This window comes from Artibeus jamaicensis, unplaced genomic scaffold (genome assembly GCF_021234435.1).
Source record: "Artibeus jamaicensis isolate MK-2021 breed Jamaican fruit bat unplaced genomic scaffold, CSHL_Jam_final contig_240, whole genome shotgun sequence".
Classification (NCBI taxonomy): domain Eukaryota; kingdom Metazoa; phylum Chordata; class Mammalia; order Chiroptera; family Phyllostomidae; genus Artibeus; species Artibeus jamaicensis.
In genome coordinates, this window is record NW_026521506.1 from 12,842,893 (window position 1) to 12,855,161 (window position 12,269).

The 12,269-nt window shown below is 37.2% G+C and overlaps 1 protein-coding gene across 4 annotated transcripts in view; it reads right to left on the reverse strand.

The window, feature by feature from the left end:
- MBNL3 (muscleblind like splicing regulator 3) overlaps positions 1-11,709 on the reverse strand; it is a 159,208-nt gene extending 147,499 nt beyond the window's left edge. For 3 of the 4 annotated variants that reach the window (XM_053662349.1, XM_053662348.1, XM_053662345.1), the window contains exon 1: positions 11,524-11,708. The gene's annotated coding sequence lies outside the window, so the exon portion shown is untranslated. Of the gene's footprint in view, positions 1-11,523 lie in introns of all 4 variants that reach the window. The other variant, XM_053662347.1, reaches the window with a different exon arrangement.
- Positions 11,710-12,269: the final 560 nt, after the last annotated feature.

The following is a 12,269-nucleotide window of genomic DNA, read 5'->3' on the forward strand; positions in this document are numbered from 1 at the left end:
AAGATAACATGTGATTTTTTTTCTACATTCAAATTTTTTGACAATTCTTTTGCTATTAGAGGCACCTCACTCCTAGCTACCCCAAGATTTTTGGTTGTTTTTTCTGGGACATCCTCTTTGGGCTTCTGTTCCTTGATAGCATTATTTTCTGTCTTGTTATCTATGAATATCACTAGGTAAATACATAATACTTACATAATGTGCATCCCCTCGGGACTACAAAATACTGTAGACATTAAATCTTACAACATACTTAGCATAGAAATATGTCTTACTTCTCAGTTTGAGAAAAACACAAATAACTATTAAGGTACTTAACCAACAAAACCATATGCCAGCACCCAAGCCCCCAGCGCTCCTTGCCCATTTACCTTCAAAAAAGGAGGAAAAAAACATTTTTGACTCAGTGTGAAATAACATCTAAAACATTGACTTTTAAACCTTTAACAGCAACAAATAGTAAAAAATACATTTTGCATCCTTAAGTACATAAGTGCATGGATCTAAAATAACTGTGTCATTAAAATACTTAAGCTTGCTACATGATATATTTTCTTACTGTTTATTTTACTCAATTTTGTTTAAAAGAAATGCCAGACAGAATCTACTAAATGAATTTCATTGTTAACTGAGTTGTTGCTCACCCCTTGAAAACTACAGTGATAGAAAAATAGGCTTTTCTAACTTAAATATAAGTCATGACGCCATAAAAGTCCTAGAGGAGAACATAGGCATGAAAATCTCAAATACTCCACACAGGAATATTTTCACCGATATGTCCCCTAGAGCAAGGGACATAAAGGAAAGAATAAACAAATGAGACTTCATCAAAATAGAAAGCTTCTGCACAGCAAAAGAAAACATCATCAAAAGGGAACTGACTATATGGAAAAATATCTTTGCAAATGATACCTCAGGCAAGGGTTTGATCTCAAAAATATACAAAGAACTGAACATGACTCCACACCAGAAAGACAAACAACCCAATTAAAACATGGGCAAAGGACCTGAACAGACACTTCTCCAGGGAGGACATACCGAGGGCCCAGAGACATATGAAAGGATGCTTAGCATCACTAGCTATCAGAGAGATGCAAATTAAAACCACAATAAAATACCACTTCACACTGGTCAGAATGGCCATCATAAACAAATCAACAAACAAAAAGTGCTGGTGAAGATGTGGAGAAAAGGGAACCCTAGTACACTGTTGGTGGAAATGCAGACTGGTGCAGGCATTGTAGAAAGAAGTATGGAATTTCCTCAGAAAACTAAAAATGGAACTGCCTTTTGACCTAGCAATTCCACTGCTGGGATTATACCCTAAGAATTCTGAAACACCAATTCAAAAGAACCTATGCATCCCAATGCTCACAGCAGCAGCATTTACAATAGGCAAGTGCTGGAAACAGCCTAAGTGACCATCAATAAATGAGTGGGTCCAAAAACCATGGTACGTTTACACAATGGAATACTACACAGCAGAAAGAAAGAAGGAGCTCCTACCCTTTGCAACAGCATGGATGGAACTGGAGAGCATTATGGTAAGTGAAATATGCCACACAGCGAAAGATAAATACAATATGATCTCACCTATAAATGGAATCTAATCAACAAAATAAATATGTGAGCAAAATACAATCAGAGACACGGAAATAAAGAACAAACTGAAGGTAACCAGAGGGGAAGGGGATAATGGAGGAAAGAAGGAGAGGGGTCATCAAGGAACAAGTATAAAGGACCCATGGACAAAGTAAAAGGTGAGTAAGATTGAGGGTGGTAAGTAGGGGTGGGTGGGGTGGGGGAGGATGGGGGGCTGAAGTGGAGACAACTGTGCTTGAACAACAATAAAAAAAAGAAAAACAGACTTTTCCAATACTACAAAGTAATGTTGTTGGCTATACATACAGAAGGGTTAACCTTAATTAATTTTGATGCCACTAATACAGACTGTGGTAAATGAACCTAAATCAGCTTGAAATATATTTTTGGACAATCTATAAAGAAAGGGTTTGCTTAACCAAATAATAATGTCAAGAAGATGGAAGTGGTATGTAACCTCTTAGAACAAGAACAAGAACAAGAACTTCTAAGGTTTTGCAATCATTATTTAAATGAATCTGTGTTATTAATTATCAATAAGTTTAATATTCAGGCCAATAGGACATTGACTTAGAAAAACCTTGTTTGTTCTTGCTCTAAAACATTTTAATTCAGAATATTGGTTTTAATTTGAGCTAGCAGCATTTTAATGTATCTTAACACTCAAATTCAAGAATGTTCACAAATAAAGTCATGTTTAAAATTTTTTTTTAGTTCACCTGGTCAGCGTATTGTTTTTAAATCTGTTCAAAGCATCAACTAATAATAACAATAGTAATGAGTATAGAGTTCATTTGTGGAGTATTTTAAACTTCAGAAAACTCCTTTATTTTGTTAACTGGTAATGACCAGCAATCCTGGGATTACTAAATATTTAAAGCATATAATGACATTTTCCAGACCCCAAAATGAAACTTAATATTTGGTTTGCTCTGCATGTGACAGATCACTCAATCCCATGAAGAAACCCAGGTGTCTGGAATCTAATGATTGCCTGTATTTTAGAGGTCTGGGTCACTCCTGCCATCCCTCACCAAATTTGGAAGGTATGAAAGAAATTAAAATTTCAAGGTAAAGTACCTAGCCAAGTTCTTGAGTGGGGGTGTCACACAACCTTCTCGTGTGGAAGTATTTAGTAAAAATCTTAGAACAGATGTCTATCTTTCATAAACATTTAACATTTTGGCAAATCAAATGCTCAGGAAACTAAGGGAGTGAAGGACAGGCCAGGAAGTTAGGAATTCCTGGATGTGAACCTAATCTTGGTCTTTTCCAAGAGCAAAAACACATAATCTCTGTTTTTGCTCTAAATCAATGCCAAAATCTTTACACCTCAGCTGCCTTATAGCAGGCAAGAATTATATGGGGGATAAAACTGTTTCCTCCGCATGTCTCAGGTTAAATGGTTAATATTACAGCCCTTAAATATACTTCCAGAAAAAGCAAGGCATTCTCCATGTACATAATTTTCCTTCATTATCTTAGGGAATTGAAAAGGAATATCTGTGTCCTGTTAATAGACTGACCTTGAACAGAGATAGTTTTTTCCATTCCTCAATTCTTGTCTATTTTAGCAATGATCTGTTATACAACTAATGAATAAATTCATTCATGTGACCTTAAAGGTTTTTAAGGTAGCTGTGAGTTGGATATTTTCAAGCAGTTAATAATTGGCAAATCAAGGTCCTTATCTTTATTTGTCCCTTCTCTACTGGGTCATCAACTTAAATGAAATGCCCTTTTCACCCAAGTCTTAATTTGGCAATTTATGGGAAGGTTGGTTGGTCCCTGTCTAAAAGAAGCTTAGTTTTCTATGCCAGTAGGCACCACATCCATATCTCAGTCTGCCCATGCTACTCTGGGATGTTTAAAAGGCAGAATGTAGTTTCACTTTCTCCTCGCCACTTCATGATAAAAGTGCCCTGGTCTCCTCTGGTGGCACTTAATGAATGACTCTCTCTCTCTGGATTTGGACTGTTGGCCCTCCCAACCAGTCATTAGCTGGCAGGAAATGCCCTCCTCAGCAATCACTATTGTGTAAATAGAGCTATAAACTTTGGAAAGCTGATACAATCTCAGATCCTAAAACTGCACGTGTGTACGTGTGTGTGTGTGTGTGTGTGTGTGTGTGTGTGTTGGGAGGGGCAGTAGAATCTTGATTGTAAAAGCACTGGCTTCCAAATTAAACTCAAACCACATGATACAGTCCATAAAATATACAAAACACACAGTACAGTGACAGATTTATTGTAACCCTACAGAATAAAGAAAAAAATCTCCATATGGAAAACACTGCTACTTTTGACCCAAACAGACCCCAAACAGGAAGTTAAAAGCAAATCAGCCAACTCTAGCCTCCCTAAGTTATGAAGGAGGCCTATGCAATGAGCGTTTCCTGTCATTGCTCCTCACCATTTATGAGTGCCTCTTTCTTAATTGTTTTCATAGCTAAAAATATAACAAAAACTTGTTTGGGGATAGATGGAAGGCAATAGAGGGGTTATTATATAATGTAGGCTTGAAAGTGAAAAATGTAATTTTACCCCAAAATTTTATTTTGTACAGGTCACACAAGTTCCTTCAACTTCTGCATTTTAAGAAATAAAGGAAGAATAGACTCCATTAATAAAAATAAAAGTGTTTAGGTAAGCTAGCTATTACCTGTTAATTTAGAATCCATATTCAAAACCAGTTTTCATGAATCTGATTAGTAAAACAGAACAGCAGACTACAATATTCATGAAAAGAGAAACTAGCTAATCTTAGAGTTGTGTTCTCTCTCTCACCATTCCCAACATGACTTATGAAACCTCAAAGTGTTTGCACATTTTAGGTCCTTTTTATAATCATCATCACCATCAACATCACGGTCTCCACAATGCATGGAGGTATTCTCGGTTTTGTTCCAGCACTGTAAAATGTCAAGCCCTATGCCACATTTTTCCAGCCTGTCATCTCATTTTTCCAGCCACAAAAGATCTTTGGAGGGGGAGTTTCAGTCAGAAAGCAAAAGCATTGTGTCCTCATATTATTGCTACACTGAATCTCTCAGTATGTCTAAATGAGACCCCCAGCCAAACCAAGTTTATCTTTCTAAGAAACAGGATTATGCACGGTGGCAAGGTAGCTAGTTGGCCAGTCAAAAGTTTGGCCAAAACCATAGGTCTTTCTCCAAAACAAATAAACAAAAAAGGCCCTCCCTTGGGGAGTGCCTGTCAATCTGAGTCCAGCTCAGACTGTAGCTTCAGAAAGCCAGCATAATCCTTATTGACATAGCCTCTGTGGACAGCTGAGGCCACTACTGTAAGCATTCACGAAACAGATCAGATTATGTAACACCTCTTCCCACCCTCATGTTTTTTTGTATTTTGAAGCCTTTAAACATAAAATGTGACCCCATAATGTGTGCTATTTTTCAGTTCATACTTCTGGGTGAGCTAATAAGGCTTTTCTTCATTCTATCCAGTTACTTAGGGAAATGCTGACATAAAGGAGTTGAGAGCTTCATTTGTTCCCCAAAATTATGTTTGAAATGAAATGCAAACCCCTTCTTTGGGATCCTCATCGATCTTGGACACCAAAAATTTTGAAAAACATCAATGCACCCTTTAACAAATAGCACCCTCAATTGGACCATTTATTGAATCCTTACTTTTCACAGGACAAATGCAAATTCCACTTAGGTACTGAGGTGAAATGTGGATCTCCAGCACTGTATTGTGGGTCTTGTTGAATGTGTCTCTATAATATTTTAATAGAACTCAGGAAAACTACTATGTAGTTCATGAATCAAGCCATAATAAATCAGCCACCTTAATATGATGTGACAATCTCATACTCAGTTTGTAAAGCATTAAATAACTGAGGAATGGTACTATGAGATACATACCCAAGCTAATATTATACATGGTGCTTTTGTTTGCTTCGTTTTGTTTTTCCATGTAAAGGTTGAAGACTACAAAACAAAAGGTGAAATGCAAGCTCTGTGGTTCTTTCACTCTCTCATTTTGCTAACAAGCCAACCCCCCCTAAAAAATCCTTGTTTGTTTTCTTCATACTGCCACATAAGGGGAGACTGCAAAAACTCTTCCTAAAGACCATTGGTTCTCTAGACACAAAAGATAATTGTGGTGGGTCTGAAATGGCAGCTCTTGTCTCTTCTGCTGTGTAGACTTTGCTTTCTGGATACAGTAAAAAGAGGCACTATTCATACCTGTATCTTGGTAAATAAAAACCTATGCAAATTCAACCTCTAAATGGGCAATCAGTGTTTGACTGAAAACGAGACAGCTCCCAGTGTCCTTTCTGGTTTCTGTCTGTGACTTCATCACTTTCTAAACTATACATGACAAGACATCTAAGTCACAGTATTTCTTATTTTCATTCCTTTTTTATCTGGTAAAACAGTTTAAAGAACTCTTTCTACATAACTTCTTGTTGAGACTGATTTCCCTTGTATGTAGAACAGATATACTAAATGCAACTGCAAGTGACAGAAAAATAGCTGGAGCCAATCCTAGAGGCCTCATCCCAAAATCTGATATTGCTTTCTTTTCCTTGAAGTTGTTAAAGAGTTAGTTGCTACTGTGGCCTCCAGCAGGACATTCAACCTAGTATTCAGTCTATTTTGTTGTTGTTGTTGATTTTTTTGTGTCAAAAAAAATAGAGATACTGCTACCTGAAGTCAGGGGAAGGATGTTCATAAAATACAAGACAAAGTTAGAAATATTGAACTATTCTTCAATTCATTTAGCAAACTTTTACTGAAAGCCTACTATGTGCTCGGCACTAGGGCTATGAGCTAAGGACACCCAGTAACCTGCCTAATATAGAGTTATTGATACATTTAGGGAAACCTGAATGAACCTGAAGAAACCTTTCTCAAATTTCCACACCAGTTCTGGGCAATGCCAAAGAAGTGCAGGATTCAATGAATTTGGTGGGACAATTTTAAGCCTATCTGAGTGATCCAAATGGAAAACAAGATCCGGCTAATAGTCAGTCTCTAGGATGTTCCTGTGTTCTAAGCCTTGTTGGAATCCTCTAGTGCCTACCCTCTGAATTTCTGCTCAGACTGCTTTTCTCAACTGGAGGCCCTTTCTTTCTGGGCTGTTGTAATTCATCTACCGTGAGGATTTTTTTAAAAACTCACTAAACTCCTGACTAAAATTGGAAACATATCTCTCCTACTTTTGAGCCAACTTAATGCTGATGGATGTAGGGCTTCAGAGTGGACATATTTTAACAAGCATGCCTAATTGATTTCTAAAATTGTAATCAAGCTTTTTTTAGTACTTTGTTCTGTTAAAAAATGACTTTTGTGATTACTATACTTGAGTTTCTTTAAAAGCATCATATACACAGATATATAAAATATAAACATCTATCTGCCTATACATAAAATATATAAATATTATCAAAAATCCATAAACATAGAATATATATTATATGCCATGTATATATGTATGCAGATATACATGTGCATGTATATACACAATATATGTGCATGTATATGAATATATAGTGTACATATATAATCAGGTACATTTTGTATACCTATATCTATATCTCCTATATCTATATCTACATCGCACATACACATATACACTTAAATCAAGTTTTCTCTCATTTCTGTTTCTTCTTCAGTTCTAAACAATGTATCCTTTTTCTGAATGTTCACTGCCCGGAGTTGAATATTCAGAGCCCCACTTCTTTTGAGCCTGGAAGACACTGCTTAATACAAATATTTATTATAGTTTATTGTGAACCTTTTTCATTTCTTTCTTAAAATGGCAGAAATAGTGTAAAAATAAGTACTTTTCTATAAATCTCCAGGGAGAAATCAATGCATATGTGTATAAATTGTTCTAAAATGACAACTAATTTGGACACACATGTATGTATGTGCTTGTGTTGTGTGTACATGCCCAGATAAAGTAGTAGTACTTTTATTTCTCAAATAAAAATACATATCATGTTATATTACTTTCCCCATCAATCTTTTAAAAAGTATCATTCAATTTAGTGTGAAGTAGAATTAAATGATGGATTTTTCCTCATAGATTTTATTAATTTAATTTTATTTTTTATTGTTGTTCAACTAGTTGTCCCCATTTTCTCCCCATTACTATCCCTCTTTCTACCCAGCCCTCACTTCCCACATTCAATCTCTCCCTTGCACTGTTGTTTTTGTCCATGGGTCCTTCACACATGTTCCTTGACTTGGCCCTCCTCTTCTTTCCCTCTAACAATAAATAAATGAAATCTTTTATTTTATTTATTTATCTTTAGAGGGGAAGGGAAGGAGAGAGGGAGAGAAACATCAATGTATGGTTGCCTTTCATGCGTCCCCTACTGGGAACTGGCCTGCGGGGAACTGGTCTGCAACCCAGGCATGTGCCCTGACTGGGAATTGAACTGCGATTGTTTGGTTCGCAGGCCTGCGCTCAATCCACTGAGCTACACCAGCCAGGGCTTAAATAAATGAAATCTTAAAAAAATAAAATAAAAACAGCTCCCTATAAAAATAATAATAAATGATGGACTTATATTGTGTTTGAACAAAATGATCTGGAAAAATATCTTTTCTGATCGTTTTTAGGTCAGATGGATATTATTAACACCTGATAATGCAATTGATGCATTGTTTACCCTAACTGTCAAAGTTGCCTTTCTAACATTGTCATTTGCCTATCTTGAGGCCATATATAACCATTCAGGAAGAGTAGGATACCATGGAGCACCCTGGTTTCCTTAAGATCTAAAAGCCCACAATAATACAGTAATAGTAATAGTTTTATTTTGGGTCATAATTTGTGTTTGTTAATTGTATGGTTGGTTGACAATTGAACTCTGTGCTCCAAAAATTTTTGTTACCATAGAGGAAAAGCGTCTATCTTATTTTATCTGAGACACAGGTTTCTTTCTGTTTTTGAAGTGAGAACTACATCGCACCTAGGGAGATGCACAAAAATCCCACAAAGAAACAAAACTTCTAATTTCCACTTTCTTGAAATCACATACATGTATAATGAGGGAAAATCCATCTGTTCAATCTACTAGACATTGTTATAAGAAAACCCAACAGCATGGAAGAACCTTAATGAAGTAAAGGTGGATGTAGCCTGCATGTTCTTTCAGACACTTGATAGTTTTAACATGGCAAGGACCATTATCTAACTTTAATTACAGGATCAAATTACTTGTCAAACATGCGCTGTAAATTATTCTTGTCTGCTGTGCCCCAATCCTTGTTTGTAATCCTTTCAGACAACATTATTTATTTCAAAACAGAAAAATCTAGCCACCTCCTGAATTTAGTGTATTATAAGCAGACTAAGTATAACATTTTAGGAATGAAAATCTTGTCACCTTTTTCTTCCTCCACTGCCTCTCACATATAAAAACAAGTGGGCCCAGAACAAAATTGTGCTTCAAACTATATTGTCAGCATCTGCACAGCAGCCAAGAGAGTGTCACTGTTCCATCCCATGCAGTACTGTACAGCCTCAAAAGACAAAACTTTTTTTTTTTTTAACCAAGCTGCTGTGATTACTTTTTCATATTGTAGAGCTGGGCCAATAATAATGCACCTAGTGGTCAAAAGGATGAATTACACAAGCCTGGAAGTAAAATGAAAAACAAAAGAACTCATCTGTGGCAAATAGAATTCAGGCAATTAAGGGATTGTACATTGTAATCTTCTTTAAATGTTTAGGTTTTTTGCAAGTACCCAACAATGTCTTCTGTTTAAATTAAAAGCTGTGCACAGAATCTGCTCCTCTGTGAATTTATAAACTATTCATTTTTAAGTCAACATATATTAAGTACCTACTTTGTGCAAAGCATTGCTTAGGTTAAGGGTGAGTGCAAGGGAATACCAAAGATACTTTGGATACCAGCTCATAATCAGAGGTTTTATCCCCCTTAAAAAGCAACTGTTGTGAAATGCTTGGTATGGACAGTGGAAGGAAAAAAAAAGTGTTTTATAATAGTCCTGGGAACCATTATGAGTGCTAAAAGCAAATTAGAGAAATGAAGTAGCTCTTAGAAGTAGAGCATAATATGTAATCATCACCTCTAGACCAGAATTATATTAATTCTCTCTTGAAAATATTTTTACAAAGTTTTTCACTTATGTTTTCATACAAAGTCTCCAATCTCATCATTATGTGAAACTGCAGAATGTTAACTGGCCAAATTTCCTTCTAAGGTCTCTAACACTAGTTTAGCTTGTCTATTTGGATCCGGAAGTTTAGTGTTTTCTTTTTTTTTTTTCAAAGGATGAATTTAATCTGAAGTATTTCAGCAAACAAGGCAGCAAGCACATCAGTACGCAAAGCTTGCTGAACTCAGTTCTAAATATGTAATCACTAAAATTGAGAGAAATTGCTTTTGGTCACCTCTCTCCCCACTTCTTGCAAAACTGCAAGTATCTATTGCTCTACCTGCAGGAACTCTTCTTTCAGATGTGAAGCAATGAATTACCCCATATGCTTCTCTCAAAAATCTTCTGAAAAACTGATGCAAAATTTATTTAATAGTAGATTCCATTGTAAACAGTTCATTTCTCTCTTTCTAGGCACACTATAGTACCTCACTGGGCGGGAAAACTGCACAGTTCTTTAATAGTTGCTAAACAATTATGACCTAAACAATTACCTTTCCCCACTTTTCAAAACCATGCTAAATTTAATGGCAGGACAGTCTGCCAGACAAGTAGCTTCCATTGTCTGGAGAGAAGTTAAGAAGGGACAGGGGTATTATAATACCAGCTGGGCTATGGGCACAAGTCCTTTTAGGCTAAGTTTAGGGAAGTTTTGATATATATGAAGGCATCCCCCCAAAGTATTGCATATTGGAAAAAAATTAAAACAACTTTTAAAAGTATTTAAACATTTGCATAGGCAAAAGAGAAAATGTGAATATAATCAGAAAAATCTGAGGTCTCCAGTAAGCCTTATTGTTAGCATACGTTACATCAGAAGGGAAAAAATCTCATGGATAAATTGTATAAAGCATTCATGTCTACTCAATGTACACCTATTTCAATAGTCTGCCTTCCAACCACTATATCAGTAATCAGGCAAAGACTTATTGATTACAACAAGGAGTCAAGATAGAGAAAAATCAACGTCATTTCAAAATTAAATCTTGGAATAGTTTTAATTCATGCTTTCCCATGAACACAATACATGTGTAGAGATAGGCTGTGGGGATCCATGCCCATTTACAAATACTAGCAATTTAGGAACATCTCAGAAAATAAGAACTCCTTTAAAACACACTTCCCTAATTAAACAGCAACACAATACATTCACTTTCACTGTTGTCTTTCTATATACCAATCAACAGATTGTAGTTATAAAAACACATAGATCTACTACAGTAATGATAAAACTACACAAATGAATTACTTTCATTACTCATCTTGATTTAATGTTGTTTTCTTACCATAAAAGCCTGTTTGTGAATGTTAACAAGTAAAGTTACCTTTTTAATAATCTGCTAAAATCTACCCTCATGCTTTTCAAATGCCAGCAGTAAAAGCAAACTGCCCAAACATGTTGATCTAGAGCGGGAAAAGACAAGAGCTGCAAGGAAGCCGTGGCACTGCTTGTGATATAACATGACCAGGGTAAAATTAGTTGGTAAACACATTAGCTGATGATATGTCATGCAAGAAGTTTAAATTACTATATATACTATTTATTATAGACGAAGAAATTGAAGAAAAAGAAAGCAGGAAAAAAGAAAGGAAGAACAAGAGGAAGATCAAAGCCCCAAAACTGCAACAAAGTTGCAGGGTTACTTTTCCTTCTATTTCCCATTTTGAAAAATAAAGTTTAAAAGGCATTTTATTTCGTCAGTGTCCTAGGAAGGCAGCCACTCTCATGAACCCCAACTCATCTCCAGCCTTACCTTATGCTGCTAGAGCAAACCCAGAGGCTAAAAGGTCCTGCTCTCAGCGGCAGCGGCAGAGGCAGTGGCAGCGACAGTGGCACATGCCATCTGTTAACTACAGAGAAGCAAAAGCAGCTCTGCGCGAGGTGGCCCAGGTGCCTGGAGAGCCTTTAGCATGGGTGTATACTGAATGCCGCCATTTTAAAGAGAGGCTCTGAAATCATTAGATATAAGCAAATTAAAGCCCGCCCCACCTACATAACTTCGTGGCTGGGACGTGCAAATGGGTTCCAAGTCAGCCGCTGCAGGGTATAAAATGCCAAGCCAAGAGACAAGCGCACGAGAACTCCTGGATGGAGGTGCCAATCACTCTGCTCCCTGCTGTGCCCTATCCTCCTGTGCTCTGGCAAGCCTATTTTCAGGCCCAGAAAAAATAATATTTTCTTTTCTTGGAAAAACCAGGACCCTTCCCGGGGCAGTGCGGAGTGCTGGGAAGCAGAGGGGCCACGGGCTGGCCTCCCCCCTTTTTCCATGCTCTTGGTTTAGTCCGCTCCTAGCGTTAGTCTGAGCTCCCCAGTGCCCTAGCTGTGGCTGGCTGTATGGGGCTCCCCTTGGCAAGCGGCTGCCATGGCAACCCCGGCCCAAACCCTGCGTGGTCAAAGGAGTGCCCTCCACCAGCTGTCCCCTGGGAGAGTCCCCCAATTAACACCAGCAACCTGGGCCCTACGCCTGGTTCGGCCTCTGGGTGCCCCGAGCTCCGCAGA